Raw genomic sequence first — 23,501 nt, 5'->3', positions numbered from 1 at the left:
CTCCATTTCTCCACAGCCTTCGATACCATCTCACACTCTAGGCTGGCGGAGAGATTCGTGGTCTCAGGTATAAATGGGGGGCACTTAAGTGGCTTAACGACTTCCTGTCAGGGAGATTCCAAACAGTGATGTTTGGTCCTTACACATCCAAAAAAAGGTATCTGGGCAGAGGCGTCCCGCAGGGCTCCTGTTTGAGCCCTACACTTTTTAATATGTATATGGCCCCATTGGCCAGGATTGTGGAGCAATTAGGCTTTGCAATCGTCTCTTATGCAGACGATACACAGCTGATCTTTAACACCGGATCGAACCCCACTCTTGATAAAGCTCGTTTTGCCAAAGGTATGCTTACCATCGCGAACTGGATGACAGCAAACTGTCTCCAGTTGAACCCGGACAAGACTGAGCTGATGTTGCTGTGGAAAGCAACAGGTGTCTGGTCAGATGATTGGTGGCCACAGGAGCTAGGATCAGCACCATCCCCCAAAGGATCAGTAAAAAGTCTGGGGTTAAAGCTTGATCAAGCCCTAAACATGAAAGCCCAAGTCTCCTCAATGACAAGCTCATGCTACTATGCCCTCCAACTTGTGAGGAAAATATTACCTTACATTCCCGTCCCCTATCGGAGAACCCTATTGCAAGCAATGGTCACCTCTCGCTTGGATTATGGTACTGCCCTACTGGCGGAAGTTGGAGAGACTCTGCTGGCCAAACTGCAGGTGGTGCAGGATACTGCCGCTAGAATGATCCTTAACCAACCGACCAGTTCACCCTCAGCTCCGCTTTTGAAGGAGCTGCATTGGCTGACAGTAAAAAAAAGATCATTCTTTAAGATCTGCTGCTTAACGTATAAGGCAGTTAACGATACTGGCCCTGTGTACCTACGGAATAAATTACGTAAATATATTCCAAGCAGGAACCTTAGAACTAGGGCCCAGGACTAGCTCCAGATTCCTCGTATTCGGCTGGTCCGTACGGGAGGCAAAGCATTTTCGTTCTTGGCACCAAAGTACTGGAACCAACTCCCGCTAGAATTACAGAAAACTATAAGTTACAATGTTTTTAGAAAACATTTGAAAGCGTATCTGGTTTAACTTTGGCTAGTCTACCTTTTTTTACCTCTCTACCTCTAGGCTGTACGTCTATCTGGATAGCACCGCGATGCCCCTTCGCAGATTACATTGGCTCCCCATCGCCAAGAGATGCGAGTTTAAAGCTATGACTCTGGCCTACATAGACATGAAGGGTAAAGGACCAGCTCACCTGAAGACTAGCCTTCGTCCCTACCATAACTCCAGAACGCTTCGCTCGAATTCCCAACTTCTTCTGGTTACACCTAGGTTCAAAAAAACCCGATCAGGGGGGAAATCGTTTGAAGTTGGTGCTTCTCAGCGCTGGAATAAACTCCCATTACCCCTCCGGGCATGTCTAACAGAACCTGTATTCCGTAAATCTCTCAAGACCCACCTCTTTGGCCTTTAACTAGATATCTCACAATTTCTGCTGCCATATCTATTAGCGCCGGGACGCCCCGTTGGGGCAGCTACGCGCTTTACAAAATACACAAATAATAAATAAATAAATGTGAGCGCTCTACAAACTATTAAATTAAACTATCCAGATTTAACCATTGTGACTAGTTATCGACAGATTGTGATGCCAATATAAGTCAGTCCAGATTAGAACCATGAATCCCATAAAAGTATTACAAGACATGATCGATCAACAGAATATCTGATTGGAGGCTCTACAAAATGAAAATGTAACACTACCGCAGTCTCTGGCAGCTTTAAGTTCTTCAGATACCCCCCTTTTGCCAGACAGTACTGTTCTCTTCAGTGAACAAAATTCAAAAATGTTTTGATGCCATGATGGTTCATTTTACCTATTGTCCAACCCACCATGTGTGGGATATAACCAACGTGGTTTAACCTCTTCCATTCTCATGACGAGCTCGTCATGAGTCACAGTAGAGCTGTGCTCATGACGAGCTGGGCTTGTCATAACTGCTGCGGTCCGCCCACACACGATTGATTCCCCACCTGTGCGGGCGAATTAATCAGTGGGCGGAGTCGTGACAAGCCCAGCTCATCATGAGCACAGCTCTACTGTGACTCACGACGAGCTGGGCTCGTCAAGAGCACCACGGCACCGCGGCCCCACCCCTCCCCCCGCTGGGGGTATTACCCACGCAGCGAAGGGGTTAAACAACAAAAGAGTGTGCCTTCTTGCGAGAAGAGCAGGCATGATGACATGTCCCTGTGGGTTGCGGTATGTGGGGATGACCACACACAAGGTAAAACAAAGGTTGTGTGAACACAGAAGTAACATTAGATGTGAGAGAGCCACAACTAAATTGAGTGAAAACTTCCTTTGACACAATCACACAACAAACAACCTGCATTGGACAATTATCGAACAGGTTAGATCAGGTAAAAATATACAACAGACACTGTTCTAAAAAGAACAAAGGTGGGTCTATTGTTTGGGCACACAAACACAGGGACTCAATGACAACATTCCCTGGGGCAGAGTGCTACGACAGTAGCATTCGGGTGTCAGGATACCGTGACCTTCAGCTTTACATAAGATCACGTCCCTGACATTCTGCCCGACTGGTTAGGACCTGACATTGTTTCTCTGATAATGGTTCTCTCTGTCCCTACTGATTCACGTGCCTCGGACTTCCTGTCTCTATCTAAACACAGAGATGCGAGTTCCACTTCACGAGGCACCTTAACAAATGAGTAATAAATCCCTCACACCGACAGCCCCCTCCCTCTTTTTACTGAATCTCTATGGCAGCAATAACCAATTGATGCCGTGTTCTAACTGACGGCAGTTTTCTAACTTATAGCCGCCTCACTGGGCTTTCCAACCGGCGGCTGTTTGTATGTCAAAGCTGTTTTATGCCGGTTTCACATGGTGGATCAATAAAGCTTTTTCCCAACATAGACCAACACTCTCACTGTCTAGATGTTTCACGGTCGCCCTCTGGGCAGGAAGTACCGCCCGACGCATTAATTGGTCAAAACCCTGTACAAGCCACAAAATAGGCAGGGTTCTGCAGGCAGTCGTAGGGACACGCGCAGATATACCCAAGGCCTCACTGGGGTGTGGTCCTACGATCCTGTACACTTCTTTATAAAACCGGCAAGAACACAAAACCAGCCATCGACGGGGTCCAGTTTACAAGGTTTGCTGAAGGTACCAACCGGGTGCCTGGCATTGACGGCTTGAGTTAACGTACCGCATTGACTGAAGATAAGTAATCTGTGTGTCTAGGGGATTTTATTTATTTAATGCATTTTTATAAAGCGCTGACTTTACCCGAAGGTGTCAGAGCACTGTACAATAGAACCAGTTACGTTACATGAGAGAACTGTTACAGGAATGGAACAATTACAAATAGAATGCCATAGAATCAAAGCGACGCAGGCATAAGGCACACAATCTCAAGCACAGCAAGCACAGACTGTACAAGCAAAAATATGAATATAAATGAAAAATTTTACAATGACTGAAGAACATCCTGGCGAAAAATAGCAGGCCATAGAATCAAAACAACGCAGGCAAACGGAACACAAAATCAAATGCAGCAAGCACAGGAAGTACATCTCTTTTTTCAGGGTGTGCCAACTTGCCACTACCCCCTTCCCGAGACCCATGGTGTGATAAACTTCTACACTGCTTGTGAGATATTCTTTGTAGTGTGTGCTTTTGTAGTGTGTTTATGTGTGCAGTGAGGAGGACATGTGCCATATCACTCTCACTTAATCCTACACAGTTGAATAGCGTTGACCACAAAATTCACTGATATCGTTAAACGCCCTAGTAAGTGTGCAGGTGTAGCGCTATATTTAGGGTACCTACTATACTGAAGGTGTCTGTGTCAGTAATTGTGATTATAAGTGCACAATACTACTCACCATAGTACACCTTGGCTCTTTGAGCTACGTTGTAAGTGCACTCAGAAGAGCACTAGAGCATGCAAACTCCTTGACTACAAAGGTGCAATATGACTAATAACTGTGTGTCCTTTCTGTGTGTTTGTTTTTTGTTTTCTCTCCTGACACAAGTGCAATTCTGTTTCTCCAAAGAGAGCAACCCCTGAATTATAGAATTGCCGTTTTAGATTTTGATTTTTCTAATTCACGTCCTCTGGTTAGGGTGGGTCTTAGTGCGCCCATACCACCGAGGTACCCCCTTTCGTTGTCTTGAAGAATGCCTGGCAAATAGCACCACTCAGGCAGAAACATGTCGACCCTACACCACGGCATATAACTGAATAATCTATCCATTTTTTTCATCCCACACCTTGTTTTCAATGTGTCTAATTGGCCAACTAATAAATTATTTTTAGACACAATCTTTACCATCACATTCACATGTCACTCAATCACAAAAAGACCTGCTCCGCAGTAATTCTGGTGTAGAAGCACACCAGGGAGGCACTCGGCCGCTCCTGGTGGGGGCTGATGATGAGGCATGTCACCAACTAGGTTGGTGAGTGAGGACTTTCTAAAGAATCTAGGGAGATTCTTCATGCCTGCTCTTCTCGCAAGAAGGCACACTCTTTTGTTGTTTAAACTACCTCAGTTGGGGGACCAAGAGTGCTCCTTTACCTTTTTTCCCTCTCTCTCCTGTTGATTATAGGCACTACCAAAGTGGGCCATTTGATTGGTTATCTTTCTGGATATGCTCTTTTGTGGTCAATCCCTTGGTGACCACTTCAGACCCTTGTTTGGAAGATTATTCCTTGTTCCTGGAAAAATTACAAAAGATGTTCAGCCATCCCAATTTGGAACATTAAGTAGAAGAAGCCCTATTTCTTATCGACCAGGGTTTTCAAGGAGTAATGAAAGAAGACTAGCTGCTTTGCCATAGCTTCAGCTCCCCCTCCCACAGGGCTGGTATCAAACTTGCTCCAGAGGAACTATGGAACAAAAGGCATCACTTTACCAGTTATCAATTTACAATGAACATCATGCCGCACCCTGGTCCCTTTCAAGTTAAAGCAGTTCCTGGACTCTCCCCTTCTGTACTTCCTTTGCTGATATCTGCCACATAACCCCCTTCAACTAGATCTTCCTGTAAAAAGCCTAAGCCCTTGTTCTCTATCTGGGAGCAGTTTTCATATCTCATTAAGGGGAAGAACTGACAGTCACATTTGCCAGCAGGTTAATGTTAATTAGCCGACTGGATGTTTAGGTAGGTAAACTGCAACTTTTTAAAAGTTACCTTTCAAAAATATGTATTGAAAATCTGACTTCACCATTGAACTAGATTATTTAATAAACATTACAAATAGTGCCTAACTTAGTCCAGTAGCTTGTCCAAGCATGGTTATGAATGTATTCTCAACTCTACTTTTTCCTCATAAGGCAGCTAGAGCTCTTTACAGTGAAATTGTTTTTGGGGCCAATCACTGTAGGTGCATGCCAACATTAAATTCTGCATATGCCACACTGAAATACAAAGCGGTGCAAAAGGGGGTGGTGATGGACGGAGCATCTGAATCAATCAAACACTCACACCCAGTCAACAGATCTGGGTTTAATCCATCACCGTTCATTAGCCCACTCTGCCACCCCAGTTCAGACATGGCCATGTGCAAATCAGTCTGACCCTGTGCCTCATGGGAACAGTCCAGCCCGAACTGCCAAGCCATGCCTTCCCTGGACCGGAAACAAGCTTCCTAGGACCAGTTTCTGGCATTCCAGCCGTCTTCAGCCAGGCTTGCTTGAATCCAGTGGCAAAGTGAGCAAGGGACTCACCTCTGAGCATACCCTGCCAACTTATGGTGAACAAAGCGGTACAAAAGGGGGTGGTGATGGACGGAGCATCTGAACCAATCAAACACTCACACACAGTCAACAGATCTCGATTTAATCCATCACCGTTCTTTAGCCCACTATGCCACCCCAGTTCAGACATGGCCATATGCAAATCAGTCTCACCCTGTGCCTCATGAGAACAGTCCAGCCCGAACTGCCAAGCCATGCCTTCCCTGGACCGGAAACAAGCTTCCTAGGACCAGTCTGGCATTCCAGCTGTCTACAGCCAGGCTTGCTTGAATCCAGTGGCAAAGTGAGGAAGGGACTCACGTCTGAGCATACCCTGCCAACTTATGGCGAACAAAGCTGTACACAAGGGGGTGGTGATGGACGGAGCACCTGAACCAATCAAATACTCACACCCAGTCAACAGGTCTTGGTTTAGTCCATCATTGTTCTTTAGCCCACTCTGCCACCCCAGTTCAGACATGGCCATATGCAAATCAGTCTGACCCTGGGCCTCATGGGAACAGTCCAGCCCGAACTGCCATCCCATGCCTTCCCTGAACCGGAAACAAACGTCCATCACCACCCCCTTTTGTACCGCTTTGTTCGGTATGCTCAGGCGTGAGTCCCTTGCTCACTTTGCCACTGGATTCAAGCAAGCCTGGTTGAAGACGGCTGTAATGCCAGAAAGCGGACCTAGGAAGCTTGTTTCCGGTCCAGGGAAGGCATGGCTTGGCAGTTCGGGCTGGACTGTTCCCATGAGGCACAGGGTCAGACTGATTTGCATATAGCCAAGTCTGAGCTGGGGTGGCAGAGTGGGCTAAAGAACGGTGATGGATTTAACCCAGATCTGTTGACTGGGTGTGAGTGTTTGATTGGTTCGGATGCTCCGTCCATCACCACCCCCTTTTGTACCGCTTTTTTCGCCAAAAGCGTCTTTCCTGACCGACCGCACCCTGAGAGTTCAAATGGGGGAGCAGGTGTCGACTTTGGGCCCCCTGTCCTGTGGAGTACCCCAAGGCTCTGCTTTGTCTCCACTTCTTTTTAATATCTGTTTACAGCCCTTGGTGGAGGCGCTTTCATGCAGAGACTGTCAGGTCTTTAACTACGCTGACGACACCCAACTTCTGGTTCGGCTTGACAACACCAGCCAGGCACAAGAATCTGTGAAAAATCTACTCAGGTTTACTTTTAACTAGATGGCAGCCAACACTCTGAAGGTCAACCCGGATAAAACCGTGGTGCTGATTATTCCAGCTCAAAATAGCCCTTGGTGCGAACTTTTCTGGCCTTCAGAGTTAGGTGTGGCACCAATTCCAGTGCCAGTAGTAAAGAGCCTGGGCTTGAAAATTGACTCGGATCTGTCTATGTCTGGCCAGGTGTCTTCGGTTGTAGGTATCTGCATGGGTCTACTTAGGCAATTACGGAGACTTGTCCCTCTCCTTTCCACCCCTTTCATACAGTCAATTGTCTCAGCCACGGTCATTTCTCGGTTGGACTACGGAAATGCCTTTATTTGGGCATCCGAACAGAAGCTTCTGAGGAGATTACAGGTTGTACAGAATGATGCGGCCAAGTTAATTTTCAATCTCGCTAGGTGCACGCGAGCCGCCTCCCTACTTCACAAACTGCACTGGCTGCCTATTAAACAGCATGTGCAATTTAAGTGCCTGTGTATAGCCCACAAGGCTATGTATGGGGATGCACCAAAATACATAAAAGATAGAGTGCAAAAGTACGTTCCTGGCCGGGTGCTACGTTCTTCGGAGGCTTGTAGTCTAGTCTCTTCCAGTTACAACTTCATGACTAAAGGGGGCAGAGCGTTCTTGGTCCTCCTTCCACGGATCTGGAATGATTTACCAGAGAACCTGCGCAAGGAACTGGCCCTACTCCCTTTTAGAAAGCTGTTAAAAACACATTTGTTCAGAGTGACATTGACAACTGTCTAATGCTACGTCCTTGCAGACATGCAGTGAACTGCTCCTTCTCTGAAGCGCTTAGAGACCAGTGGTGATTTGCGCTATATAAAAATAAAATAACATAACATAACATAAGTTGGCCGGGTATGCTGAGATGTGAGTCCCTTGATCACTTTGCCACTGGATTCAAGCGAGCCTGGCAGAAGACGGCTGTAATACCAGAAACCGGTCCTAGGAAGCTTGTTTCCGGTCCAGGGAAGGCATGGCTTGGCAGTTCGGGCTGGACTGTTCCCATGAGGCACAGGGTCAGACTGATTTGCATATGGCCATGTCTGAACTGGGGTGGCAGAGTGGGCTAAAGAATGGTGATGGATTCAACCCAGATCTGTTGACTGGGTGTGAGTGATTGATTGGTTCAGATGCTCCGTCCATCACCACCCCCTTTTGTACCACACTTAAATACTAGGCACCCTTGTTGTGGGTTTCAATGTCTACTTTGGGGTGACTTATTTAATATTTAATCACACAATTGGTTATTTTGATGGGTTTGCCTGCATGTTTAAAAGCTGTTGGAGTCAGGCTACACAGGCAGGCCTAATGCCATGTTTCATTGTAGTATATTGCACAATAACTGCTGCAGTCTGCGCAAGACATTTAGTTTTCCATGCAACTAGTGTATTTTCCTGCAACATATATTATGACGTTGCTGTTAAGTTAAATAAGTCAATGGGGAATTATCAAAGGTTACCTTGTTTAGGAGTCAATGAATGTACACTGGAGCATTGACAGCAGTGTCCTAGTGTGCAAGGTTAAGAAGAAACAGCAATACCAGTCAGCCAAAATTGGGAGTGACCACACAATGAGAGACATTATCTCACACCGTCTAATGCCTAAACCTTCTCTGTCTAAAAAACTAATTCTTTGTGTTCATTTCTTTCAGCTTGTGTTATGTGGTTTCTAAAAATGTTCCATGGCGATATTCAAGTGCTCTTTTTTTGACCATATGTTTGATTGTTTGTCTAAGTCCTTATCAAAGATTTACAGTTTCTAAACTTGACACAATTTCCTTAAGAGTTTTTTAAGACAGTACAGTTAGAAGGAAGTAATAATAAGACATTGGAATTTCATTTCTTTATATGTGTTATATGGCTTGTTGTGTCCTAAATATTGCTATGCCAAATATATAGTTGGTCAGAATATCACAGGTGAGAATATCAAGTTTGATTTACTATTTTGTTATATCTCTGTTAAAAACATAATTTTGTGTTATATTGCTGTAATGTATATCATTTTTAAGTGCATTTTGAGTATGTTATGTTTGCATTGATATCTTGTATTTGCTGTATGATTTTAGGAGTGGATGTTCGATTTATAGAGGAAAAGGGTGGGGATTAAATTAAAAATCTTCTTTATATGTTTGTTATGTGTAAAGTTGTTCTTCAGTGACAATTGTTTAATTTTACCAATAGTTTAAATTCTTTTCTAAATTATTCTTTTTTAATTATTTGATTTCAATTTTTTATATGCATAGGGTTTAAATATGTGTAAAATGTTGGTTTTATTTTTTTTATACTTTCTACATTTGTAATAAGTACGTTTTTATTAATATAAGTTGCTAAAATAGTTTTTGTTCCATAGTATTTAAAATTAAATTTAAAAAATTGTAATAAGTATGTTTTTTTATATAATTCTGCATACTATTTTTTGTTTCTTAGTATTTAAAAATACTTTTAATTTTTTTGTTGATTTTAAATAGAGGTGCTTTTATAATTCATGTTTGTTTTATTTTAGAGGGAGTCCAATATTTTATGTAATGTACACTATTTTTTAAACAAATGTAAAAGTAATCAGGTATTGTTATTTTAAATGAATTATACATATAAATAATAAATGTCATACTTTTTTATACTACTTCTAATTTTCTATATTTGTCATTTAGTTAACTTTTTGGGGTGAGTCAAAATGGCTTTCTGGGAGTAGTTAATTATGAACCTTAAATATCCAACACTTTCCCCACTGTGTTTAGGTTTGGAGTGGGAATAGTACAATTCAACCCTTCAAAGTTCAACATTTTCCCAATGTGGTTCAGTTGGATTGAGAATAGTAAATCTGCCCCCCCCCCGCCCTCCGAGTCTAACACCTTCCCTGCTGTGGTTCAGTTTGTGACAGGAATAATAAATCTGACTCCACCAATATCCAACACTTTCTCCGATGAGGTTAACTTTCGAGTGGCGATAGTAAATCTGACCCCCCACAAAGTCAAACTTCCCTAATGTAGATAGGTTTGTAGTAGGAGTAGTAATTTAGACATGCTGACAGTCTAACACTTTTTCCAAGTATTCTAACTATAATATCCATAAACTGTTGTGTTGCATACAAAAACAATTGTTTGTCATATATATTTTTAGTTATTAAAAAATTATTTTCACTTCAGAATAATTATCATTATACATATGATATAATTGTAGTATACTTACATTTTTATTTGTAGTTATATAAGTTATTTTTATATGTTGTACAATAATTTCTCAAACACATAAAAGGTGATGGAAGGAATGCGTGCAATAAATGTAACCATTGCCAATTGCTCAGGTTATGATTCCAACCCATCTTCGTTTGCCCATTAGGCAACCTGAGTTTGAACCCAGACATTTGCAAATTATTCTTGACCATTCTCCATAGGAACAGTTCAGTCCGAACTCCAATACCAGGTCTTCCCCGAATTGGAAAAAAGCAACCTAAGATCGGTTTCACCCCGACTGGGGATCATCAGTCAAGTTTAGCTTGGTTCTGATAGGGCAGTGAGCATGGCGCCCACGTCTTGTCATATCCTTGGCCACTTAGGGTGATCATTCAAGTATACAAGAGGGGTTGGGAGGAAGGCTTTTAAGAGCCTAACCACCAGGAAAAGTGCAGCCTTAACTGGAAGGCCAGGCCTTTTCTGAACTAGAACCTGAGATATTCTTTGAACCAGGGCAAACCTGGTTGGATTGTCCGAACGGTGCTCCATCACAGTCAGCCTTAAATTGCTCCTAGGACGGGTATGCTCAGACGTGAGTCCCGTGCTCTCCATGCCACTGGAGTCAAGCTATCCAGGCTGATGAGGGCTGAAAGCCCCAAACCGGTCCTTGGATGCTTGTTTCCAGTCCAGGGAGGACCTGGCATGGCAGTTCGGGCTGGACTGTTCCCATGGGGCACAGGGTCAAGACTGATTTGCATATGGCTGGGTTCAAACTAGAATGGCATGGTGAGCAAAAAAACGATGGATTTAGGCCCAGATCTCTGTACTGGGGTGAATGTATGACATTGTTCTGCATTCTGACCATCACCTTGTTGGACTTTTATTATTTTGTTTATTTGATTTGAATCTATTTTTTTTCTTATTCGGTGTGGGATTTATATTATTGTGCATTTTCAGTTTAATACTGTTTTAGTACTGCATAATTTACACACTGCCCTAAGTGAAGCCTGTCTGCTCTGTGACTTCGCTACCAGGATTTTGAGTGCAGGTTAATTTAGTGACTTGGATGGTTCACCCTGGCAAGTGTTGTAATTATTCCTTGAGATTGGGGAGTTGCCCACCTCAAATAATGTTCTTGTGTAAGGGAGATTAAACAGTGTTGTTGTTTAGTGTGTGAGTATTTATTTTTAATTAGGGTTCTTGCTACTGTTCCTAGATATGATAGGCTGTGGTTATTACTAAAGAGTCTCACTGTACATGCTAGGAGTTTATGCATCTGTTCAGTATATTTTAAGATTGTTGGTTTAAGTTGGGTTACGGATTGCTCCATTCTGAATTGTTTCACATTTGCCACAGTATAACCCACAAATTGTTCTTCATCAAGAGACAGCAGCAGTTTCTTTTATAGGGTGCTTGGGCACCACCCACCCTATTTCGTGTGCGTGGATCCTGCCGGTAATCTCATTTTGCAATTCCCATGCTGGTGATTGCAAATAGCTATGACTGGCGTCCCACATTTCTTGCAGAATGCTAAGTAGCACCAGTGGCGATGTTACTTAGCTTGCTGCAAAAAATGTGAAAGCATTGTGCCAGTGCTGCTGCCTCGATGGGACTCCTGCACTGCTGGCTAGCTGATGGATGACACTCAGACAAGGGTGTCATACAGGGCAGGCAATCAGGCACAAGTGTGCATGTGTCAAACCATTTGCTATTGCTCCTCTTCAAATACAGACTGATATATTGCCAGCCCTGTAATTCAATATTTGGAGGTCCTTGGTGATCTCCCACAAGTGAGTCAAGGCAGTGTTATGGTATGAAGCTGCTCCAGGCGGGTACAGGATAAACCCTGTACCTCCCGAGGCTGCTTATTTCTTAAGCTACAATGACTCACCAATAGGGTGAGGTTATCTAGCATAACTTACCCCACCCATCTCTGCGGCGAGATAGGAAAAGGAGGGGTTATTTATTCATTTTCAGCTTATACAACTTACCACAACAAATAGCGCATTGCTTTGTGCTGTAATTACTGTAGTAACGCTGCATGTTTTAAAGAAATGTGTTTTAACTAGTATGACGCGATGTGACAGTCACCAGACTTAACTCATGAACCTGTGATGTCGAGTCACATGCTGCATGCTGTAAATAGAATATAGTGCACATGCTTCTGCTCAGTGTATCTGTTCATAGCCTTTCAGCCAGAATTGCAGAGTAGAGCTTTTAGTTTCAGCTACACTGTGAACTGCGGCTGTAAATCCACCACCTCACTATGCAGCAACAGGCACCACACCAACTCTATCTGACCTTATCTCACCAACCTGCAGAACTGACAGCCAAAGACTGGGACAGAACCTCTCAAGCTGCCTGGCAAGGCAAGTTTAAAACTGTAAATATTTTATTTTACTGATCTTCCGTTAGTATTTAGGCACATTACATTAAAACAACGTTCAGAATGTCAGCTGTGGAAAACCATAGCGTGTTTGATTTAATAGACTGTATTGTTGCACCACCTATAGGAATCTAGCCCAAATACAGACTTCACATGACATTTGTCTTGCATCTTAGTGCACTAATGTACTGTCAACAGGTTGGGGCAGGGGGAGAATGATTCTAAGTTCATGTTTAAACACTATCACTTTTAATAAATGCTTATCATTGCAGTACTATAATGTGACGTGATAATGTCAAAGCTTCTAAATGATAAGGAAATTGAAAAAGAAAGTGCACTTTCTGCCTTTCAAGTCCTGTCAAGTCCCAAGCATCAGGGGTCAGACATCACCACACTAGAATGGATTATTGATTCAAACTATAGCACCACTTGGCCGTGACCACTTGGCAGGCTGCCTGAGGAGCTGCATTTAAGCAGCAAGTATGCTGCCAGTAAGTGAACTGTGGAGAATATGCAGCTTGTCCCATTTATTTACTTGCCACTGTAACGATCATATTTGGGTGCTCCATAGAAAAATATAATCACCAACCTCTTGCCAAACTGACTGCTGTCCTGAGTATAAAACATTTTCTTCAGTCAGCGGATGGTCATAAACAAAAATTATTCTGAACCGGGCTGGCAGACAGTGTTCCACGTGGATCCAGGGGTGGTGCGCTGCTGTTCCTGCAAGGTGCCAGGCTGTGGGTTGAATGAGAGGGCAATGGGATTGATGCAGAATGTTTTAAACCTTGGGTTCTGGTTGTTGGGGAATCATCAGTGGCTCATCTCTCCCCTGTCTCCCCAGCCCCATGAATGTTGCTGTTGTGAAACCTAAACCCTCAGCTCACTTAAGGCGTTCAGCCTCCTCTGCTCACTACACCTCCAGGATTCTGGAGCTCAGGCAGAGTGGCGATTAAGGGATGTGTAGTAAATATCTCTGAGACTCCAGTGCAGTGCAATAAGTTTATTGCACAGTGTAACAGTAAGACATCTTCATAAGGAGCTGGCCAGGCACAAACTGACTCTACCTAGAATCCCAGGAAGAGTTCAGAGCCACACATTCTGGAACACAATGAGGTAAGGGAATAATGGAAACAGAGAAAGGAATAATGTACAACACATCTTCTCTCGTTGAAACAAAATAATAGAATTTTTAGGAAAAGAAATTATTATCAATAGCAGAAAGAAATGAAAGCAATTAAATTGTAACGTATTAACATAAATTCGGGAACCCACCTCGGTTCATCAGCAAAACATATCAATCACAACAGTAATCATTTAGATATAAGGGCGGTCTACGAGACCGTGGACACCTTGAGGGTGGTTGAGAGAATTCATGAGTTGAAGAAGGAACAGACTGGTTTGAAACTCCACTACTGGACTGAACATCAGGAGCATCACCACTACCATCTCTCCTATTTAACCTTCCCACAGAACTGGAGGAAGAGGGGACATGAGAAGGTATGAACATGTAACCAGAGGAATCACTATTACAATGTTGAACCTGAGGAGGAACAGAACTAGAAATCTGAGAACTGGCAGCAGAAGAAGTTTTCTGATATAGAGCCACCCTCCTCAAATTCCATTTCTCTCCGTTGGAAAGTACTACATAGTGAGGGTAAACCATCTTCACAGAAAAGGGACCTCTAAATTTAGATAACCCCTTTGAAACCCTACCAGACTTTATTTTTACAAGATCACCCTTAGAAATCTTATTAGAAATTGGCTTCGCCAACTTACTGGCAGAAATAGACTCAGACGTAAGTGTACTTCTTGTTAATTCTGACTGAGAAACTAAATTTCTAAGCCAAGAGGGAGTCAATTTTCTGCTGGGAACCCTGCCCCTCATAATCTCAAAGGGAGACTTGTTTTGAGAACCATGAAGAGTAGTGCAATAAGCATAAACCATTTCACGAACCATACCAGAAACCGAGGAACCTTTAGAAACTGCCATCTGGATGGTTCCTTTGACTAATCTTTTTAAGCGCTCACAAAGGCCATTCCCTTGGGGATTGTAGAGGGACGTTCTGTGGTGAGAAATACCAGAAACTGCCAAAAATGCGCGCATCTCATGGGATACTAACTGTGTCCCGTTGTCAGTAATGATGACATTTGGAAAACCTTCCATAAAAAACAAAGACTTCAAATATCTTATGGTCGTGTCAGTAGTGATGTCCTTCAAAAATTCTACCGACAACCACTTTGAAAAACAATCCACTACAACAATGGCAAATCTCTGAGATACAGGTAACTCATTCATTGGACCTATGAAGTCCAGACAAATAGTATGCCACGGTTCTTCAGGAAATTTTAACTCCCCAACTTGAGACCCCACAGAAATTTTCAATCTCTTCTCACCTGCTTTACAGGTAGGACAATCTTCAACCCAGGAAGATATGGCTGAGTTCATACCGGGCCACCAAAAGTTTAACTTGAGTCTTTGCTGTGTTAACGTTTGACCTAAATGCCCCTCATGTGCTATAGCAATTAGCTTGGATCTTAAGTCAGCAGGAGGAACAAATTTGTCTCCACGCATTATGACATTATCCTCATATAGAGATAATTCATCAATAATCTTTAAGAAAGGACGAACAGAAACATGAACACAGCTTTCTCTTCGTGAACCCAATTTGATTAGTTGAATAACTTCTTGCATGACACAATCCTTAGACATAGCTTCCAACCAATCCATACGGGAAAAGGAACTTGCACCAAGTGAAATAACGTCATTAATCCATGCAATATTTTCCTCAGTACCCTCAAGACTGAACATCTCACAGGACTGAGACTTAGTTGGTATCGCCAACCTAGATAAACAATCAGCTTGAAAGTTTTTCCAACCTTGTATGTGAGAGATATCGAAGTGATATTCTTGGAGTTTGGAAGCTAATCTCGCCAGCCTTGGGGAACTACAAGCCGCACCACCAGGGGAGAGTATTCTAATAAGTGGCTTATGGTCGGTTTTAAGGTTGAAACGAGTGCCCCACAAATAGGTGCGAAAATGGTGTGCACCCCATGCGGCAGCCAAAGCTTCTTTCTCGATGACCGAGTAATTCTGTTCACATTGAGAAAGGGTGCGAGAAGCAAAAGCAACGGGCCGCTCACCATCTTTATGTGACTGCATCAAAACAGCGCCAAGGCCACAAGCACTCGCATCAACCAACAAAGTGGAGGGTTTTTTTGTATCAAAAGGCGCCAGAACCCTTGCACTGCAAATGGCGTCTTTGATGTCGTTAAAGCACGTCTCCAGTTCATGTCCCCACACAAACTTGCAGCCCTTTTTGAGTAAGGCTCTCAATGGTAGTGTCTTCTCTGAAAAACTTTCTACAAATTTAGAATTGTATTCAATCAATCCCATGAAGGAACGAAACTGGTCCTTATCAGTAGGACAAGGAGCAGAACGTATAGCCTCCAAGAGATCTTTTTTTGGCTTCACCCCACTAGCGGATATCTCATGGCCCAGATATTCAATGTTCTGAACGAGAAAGGAACACTTCTCCTTCCGCAAGGTAAGTCCGGTGTCCCAAATCTATGTAGAACATTCTTCAGGACATGATTGTGTTCAGCCACAGATTCACCAAATATCAAGATGTCGTCTTGGAAGAATACTACATTTTTTAACCCCTTGAAGATCTCAGTGACTAATCTTTGGAACACACTCGCCGCCGATATCAAACCAAAGGGAAGGCGAGTGAATTGGAAAATACCATCCGGAGTGATAAAGGCGGTGAGATGTTTCGAAGATTCGTGAAGCTTAACCTGATGGTAGGCACTCTTCAGGTCCAGTTTTGAGAAGAATTTCGCCCCCTGAAGGGTAGTTACCATCTCTGAAATATTAGGTAAGGGGAAGGTGTCTGCAACCACACATTTATTCAAAGCCCTGAGGTCCACACAGAACCTAAGTTTGCCATCAGCTTTTTTAGAGATAACCACCGGGGAAACCCAGGCTGATGCTTCTGTTGGTTCTATGACTCCAGACTGAAGCATTTCCTCTATCAACGCACTCACATCCTCACGGATGGAAATGGGAATCCTTCTGACACGGTGTTGTATGGGTAAGCTATTCTTCTTCAGCTTGATGAGGTGAGAGTAACCTCTCAACTCACCAAGTTCAGTTTTGAACACCGAACTAAATTCATCAAGAATGGATTCGATAGAGTCATCATCCACCACCATGATCTGATTCTTGGCACGTGCATTGATTATAAATTACAAATCGTATTGATGAATCCAACCGAGGATGGGAGGACCATCAATAGAAACGTACACTTTCCCCCAGGTAGATCTCTTCTCAAAGCAGATGTCAGATTCAAAGAAGCCGAGAATTTCTATCTTCTGGCCATTGAAACCTTTAGGTGATATGTCACTCTCTTTCAAGTTTACTCCTTCCCAGAAGGTGTCAAATATAACTCTGGGAATGATGGTGTGACGTGACCCTGTGTCTACCATTAATGATACTTCGTGAGAGTCAATCTTGAATATAGCCTTTGGTCTGTTCTGCCTGGGATCCTCTCCAACGACATCGATCTCATCTACCACTAAAAGTCTTTCAGCTTCACTCTCACATAGGTAATCTTCTACAGTGGCAACCCTTTGTTTGGGTTTCGCTTTGCACATCTTCGAGAAGTGTCCCATTCTGCCACACTTGAGGCATTCTTTATTCGCTGCAAAGCAAAATTTTGCATCTGAAGAATGACTACTGCTTCCGCATCTAGTGCATGGTTTGTTGGTAGCGAAGCTTTTCTTTTGTGGAAACTTCGGTTTATACTTTACTACAGCAATGCTGTCACTTCCACAATGTTCACATTCAGCAAGACTTTTCCTATCAGAGACCACCGATAGTTCTTGTTGAGGGCTCACTTTGTGGGAATCAAGAACTTTCATACATTTGCTAGATTCCTCAATGACCTTTGCTAAGTCAATGGCATCCTCAAGTGAGGGATTCTTTGCTGCCCATAGTCTTTCCTGAATTTTCTTATTAGAACATTGTACAATAAGTTGGTCTCTAATGAGTTCGTCGGTCATGACACCGAATTTACATTTAATAGACAACTCTCTGAGTCGAGCCACAAAATCATCTATGGACTCAGATTCTTTTTGTCTCTGAGTGTAAAATTTGTGACGGTTCATAACCAGATTCTCCTCCTTCGAGAATCTAACTTCCAACCTTGCTACAGCTTCTTTGAATTCATCATCCATATCTTGCCCATTAGCTCTTAAAGCTATAGGTAAAAATCTGAAGACTCTCTGCCCTTCTTTGCCAAGTGTGCTCAAAAGAATGGCATTTTTCCTTTTTGCTGAAAATTCTTGACCATCTAGTGCTTCAAGATAGTTGTCGAACATAATATACCAATCTTCCCATGGTATCTCTGGTGTGCCTGGTTCAGGTAAACATTGCGGTGGTAAAGTAACTAGGATTTGTTGTGACATGTTCATTAATTACAGTTAATTATAGTTAGAGATAACAATTACAGAAATTTCTTTTTTTTTTTTTTTGAATGAGGTATATAAATAAGTATTTGTTCACAAATATAAACTTCCTTTATGACATACCTCTATTTGTATTCTGCACATGAGAAAATATTGTTCTGATCAACTGTTTCTAACTTGTGAAGAAAATTTCAGGCTTCACGATCGATTTCACGATGAGAAAACAGCAAACACGGTTCATAGTGAAGTAAAAATACATTAAAATGGCCGCCGCTTTAGTTTGAGGCTTGGAGCGCACTGAAACGAGGCTTGGAACGCATGGATGTTTAGCGCAAGGCTTCCTTTGTTTGCGCGCATGCGTGTAATGTCTTCTCCGTAGGCCTGAAGTAATGCGGTGACGTCAATCACTATGCGCCTAGCAACAGCATCGGTTGCAGATGCGCTCGCGCAAGGATCGAATTTTTTTTTTTTTTTTTTTTACTCACAGTTCCTGAATGATCGTGTAGAAATTATCACACGCTGGCAGAGGGCAAAAACGAAGCTGCACACGTCTGGTTCTTTCCTTATGAAGATTCGTCTGTCATCCAGTTGGCACTATTCCAATAACGATCTAAATCTCTATGGACCGCCGAAGATCACCGGAGGCACTCCTGACCAGCTACAAATCGTCGCCAAGAATTGTAGTAAATATCTCTGAGACTCCAGTGCAGTGCAATAAGTTTATTGCACAGTGTAACAGTAAGACATCTTCATAAGGAGCTGGCCAGGCACAAACTGACTCTACCTAGAATCCCAGGAAGAGTTCAGAGCCACACATTCTGGAACACAATGAGGTAAGGGAATAATGGAAACAGAGATAGGAATAATGTACAACAGGATGGCCCACATTTGCTTAGAAACGTTTAGATTTCTGCTTTTTTCTTAAAATGTATTGTTCCTTATGCTTCTTGTGCAAGCCATTTTTAATCTTTTCTACTTTATGTTGGTTTATGGGTGCGTACTTGATTCTGTTAGATTATTTATTTTTCTAATCCATGCCCCTGGAATACTGGAGTTTTGGCCATTTAAGTAGAGCTGATGCAGTGCACCACAGTTACCCATCCAGTCCAAGCAGAGCAGCTTGGCAGTTTAAAAGGGTTATGCCAGCACTTGGTCACAGTCAGCGTCTTGCAACCAGTGCAGAGGCATACTGCTGAGCAGCTGCACTGATAAGGTGCAACGTCTGAGGCCAGGCTAGAAAGGCTCTAACCTGCAAAAATAATTATCAACACCCTGATGTGCTACTGTCAGCATTTTAATAGTTTGTAGCCGCCTCAGTGCAGACTGGGTCAGATGAAGACAGAAGTTCGGCATCATCCCCGCCTGAGACAGTCCCTTGCTAGTTGACTGTTATGTACTGAGGTATGATGTGAAAAGAGAAGGCAGTCAGGAGCAGTGAGGTTGGCGCTGGGAAGGACTGATAGCCATGTCAGAGGGCACTTTGGAAGTTTTGAAACTGCAAATGAAACGAAGAAGATCATGATGCTCTCAGGGGCCTGGCTGGACTGTAGGAGAGCCCTAGGGATGCAGAATCTCTCAGGCTTGCCTGTCCTGTACCAGGCCTAAAAATAACTACAGGGAGGCTGTTAGGAGGACTAATCAGCAGTCAGTGAGGACTTTGCGCAGACAGGTCAAGTGATTCCAACACTGCTGGTAAGTGGGTAGTTGGGAGCACTTTTCACTGCGTGGTGACTTGTAATAGATTCATCTCAGATTAGTGGCCTTCAGCTTCAGTGGTTTTGTAGCAGTTTCAAGACCTTTTTAGAGATCCTCAGTGCTCAAATGGGGATAGATTCTGATGTTTATCTCCTTACATGGACTTCATTGCTTGGGTTTACTTGCAGGAAAGTGTCACTTGAAGTGTCACACACTCAGTAGTAGAATGTCACTCATAAGTACACTGAACCCATGGAAATGTCACACATAAACCGATTAGGAAACTTGGCAGCTATGCCTTACTAAAATTGTGCCCTCAGCTCCTAGTGAGTCGAATCAAATCAATATAATTTTCATTTGATTTGACCTCTGCGCCCTGTCTGTTCTTACTTTTTCCTGCAGAGAGACCCAGGAGCTTGTTTGCACTCATGTTTATAACTATTAATCCCCCTTTGGTCTTTCACAAACACATACGCATTAGTAAGGCTACTATTCCCAATATTCAGCTACATGAATCAAAATAAAAACATGCCATGCAGTTCTAGTGGTAAATCACTGCTCCCCTCTGCTTGCTCTCTGGGTTTGGTATATAAATTGCTCTACATTGTGCATTGTAGGGCGCATCTCAGATCCATCACTATCACGCTATGAATAAATCTACTCATGCATGAGAGGTGACGTTCTCAGCAAGCAAGACAATGAAGGCACTATCAATGCCCAGCATTGCAGACTCCTTCAAAATCAATGGTGCCTCACCAAGGAGCTGCTTCCCGAGACCTGCCAACACACTCCATTTCAAATTTTAGCAGATACCTGGACGTGCAGTTAGAAACAACTCATCTATTGTTTTAAGCACAAACTCACACAAATACATCTTCTCCAGGAAGTCAGTGTGTCCATCCAAACTTTCAGTCAAAAGTGGTGCATTGAAGTGAATGAATTTGCGTAGTTGTGCATTGCAAGCTTGCTAGCTTGGTTGAGTTGTTTTGCTGGTTCATCCATTTATTCATACAAGTATTAATTAATGTGTTACTTCTTTCATTTATTGAAGGACAGCAGCAAACTGAGCCACCCCCATAAACTAGGATATATCATGGTATCCGACTGCCAGCCACATTTCAAAATCCTAAACAAAGCACCAGTATTCCAGGGAGTATTATATTTTAGAGTTAGAGTTTCCGTGTTTTGTTTCCTTACCTAACCAAGAGAGCAGAAAAAGGGGGTGCTTTTGGCACCTAATCTTTGTTGGCACCACAGATCTGCAGGTATTAGCAGCTCTCGCAGGGATGAGAGGTTACAGGCATAAAAGGGAAGGAAAGCATAGAATCTGCTTTTTCCTGCTAGAAGCCTGTGTCTAAGGTAAGTCTATAACTATGCAGACATAGCCCCAGCCTCAGAATCATATAATTCCAGTGGGCCTAATTATATATAGCAAGGCAGAACCAAAACCCTATCACAAATGAATGAATTCCAAAAGACAGGTAAAGGCATCATGGCTACCTTTTGGAGGGATGACAGCTTGATTCTAAATGGTTTCCCACTCAGGAGATATTGGAGGGTGTAGGGCTTAGGATTTGTATGGTGATCAAGACACACACTCCTTTTATCTTCCGTGAAGCTCTGAGCATGGTGTAACCGTGCCATGGTAGACAATGCTCTGCCATTGAGTGATCTTCTATTATGATTTTACAAATGATAAATTAAACACTGTCAGTATATCCCAAAGTTATATGGCTGTATGCGGACAATCCACTGTTCCTCTCCGTACCACAACCCAATGCATCCTCTGTGAATTAAAACATGCCTTGAAAGATTTTTTTGCCTTATATTGTCACATTACATAGTGTTATCTGGAACACGTGCAGTGAAACCTGAACAGAATTAATTATTTTTCACTTTTCTGGGTGATGTTTTTTTTTGTGGGGTATTTGACTTTGGAGTATTATTCTCAGGCTACCCTGGAGACACAGCCTTTGTGTAAAGTGAAGCTTCTCTCAGCAGGTATCCCTGGGGCTGACTCCAGTCCAAGCAAACAAAACAGGGGCACAATGTAGTGTGAGATCTTCCTGAAGCAGAAATCAGTAACAGAGGACAGGCCAGGTCTAGAAAAGTTATCTCCTTGAAAAAGAGAAACAGCAATTCCTTGCTTGGGAACACTAATATGTATCTCGTTCTTAAAAAAAAGACCTCTTGGAATTTCTAAATGTAGGCTTGTCTCTTCCTCCTTACTTCAGCATCTGGGTCTCCTCACTCCAAAAACAATAATGCAGACAGTGCACCAACAGCCTTTGAACTGCTAAATAGGGCCATCAAAATAGACTCCACTTTGTTTTAATAATTATTACTGTAAGGCAAACTTTAGGGTTAAATATCAGAAGACAGTAAATCCTGTATTTGGCGAATCACCTTTTTGATGTTTGCATTACAGTATATATTGTCAAGTTACCCTCATCATGATGGTACTTCTATATTCAAACGCATACTAAAGCCCTCTATATTTCCCTATCTATACATCCAGCCACTACTTTACACTTCTGACCCCACATCTGATAAACTGTCATTGTTTTAGCTGTAGTTTAGATGTAGCCAGGCAGTGGACAAACTGTTCGCCTGTTTGTGGGGCCTATCAAAGAGTATCGAATATAGCACTATCTCACATGCGAATAATGAAGTTTCTCTCTACAGTTGTCATCTCCTCAGATTGTTTACTCTCTCAAAGTCTACTCTTCATTCCTAAAACCCTTGCCTCTCCTTTTTCTTTGAAAGACCCCCTCATTACTTTCCATCCTCTTCATGCTTCCTCTATACCTAACATAGTATTTGTTTAACTTGCCCAAACCTCATCACAAAAAACTAAACTTCTCTTTCTTTGAAGTCATACCTTGTGAACTAGTAATACATAATGTTTCACTCACTTACAAATCCCTCCAACCATCTGTGCTAGCAGGTAATAATCTCATGAAGGCTCAGTTTGGCTCATATTCGACTGGTGTGTCCAATAGAACTACCATCTCCTCCATAGCAAGGCATTGAGCTTCAACCTGGCTTGATCGTTTAGTGGCTAGCCAAAATCTGTTTTCTGTTACAACCACCTACAATCATATTAGCTTAGATGTTTATGTAAGTATATTTTCCAGAAATATTACATGAATGCAATGTAATTGTTGTGATAATTCATGTTCTATATACTTTAGCACTTGAGAAATTGGAGTTAAGACTGGTCATCAGATAATCTCATTCAAGATCAGCAACGAGACATATCGAAAGAGGACACATAGGGGCACATTAGGATGGCGGGCCCGGGGGTCCCGTAGGGGGAATTAGGATGTGCCCGCCACAGTGGCGGGCACATCCTACATGTTTTGCATTGTGGCGGCGGGGCACTCTGCACCGCCCGCCACAATGCAAAACATCAGTGAAGGCATTTGCATATGCAAAGCGGCAGGCACCGCGCGGTACCTGCCGCTTTGCATATGCAAATGTGGGGGGGGTACCATAGGTACCCCCCTGTCCTCCCCCTGTCCTCCCCCTGAGCTGGCCTCACCTGGGGGCCCCGCAGGGGGCCCCTGCAGCAAACACCGCCTGCCTTTCCGTGGCGGCATTGCCGACGCGGAAAGGCCCCTGTCAGTCGCCATTGTAATATGGCTGGCGGTGTCCATTGGACACCGCCACCATATTATTCCATCACCGCTACGGTCGCCTTGCGACCGCGGCGGTAAAGCGGCAGACGGTCTTTCCGTCCGCCGTGCTCCTCCCGCCATCCTGATGCGGTGGGGGGGAATCTGGGC

The sequence above is a fragment of the Lissotriton helveticus genome, chromosome 2_1 (genome assembly GCF_964261635.1).
Source record: "Lissotriton helveticus chromosome 2_1, aLisHel1.1, whole genome shotgun sequence".
Taxonomy (NCBI): Eukaryota; Metazoa; Chordata; class Amphibia; order Caudata; family Salamandridae; genus Lissotriton; species Lissotriton helveticus.
This window is presented reverse-complemented; position numbering follows the sequence as displayed.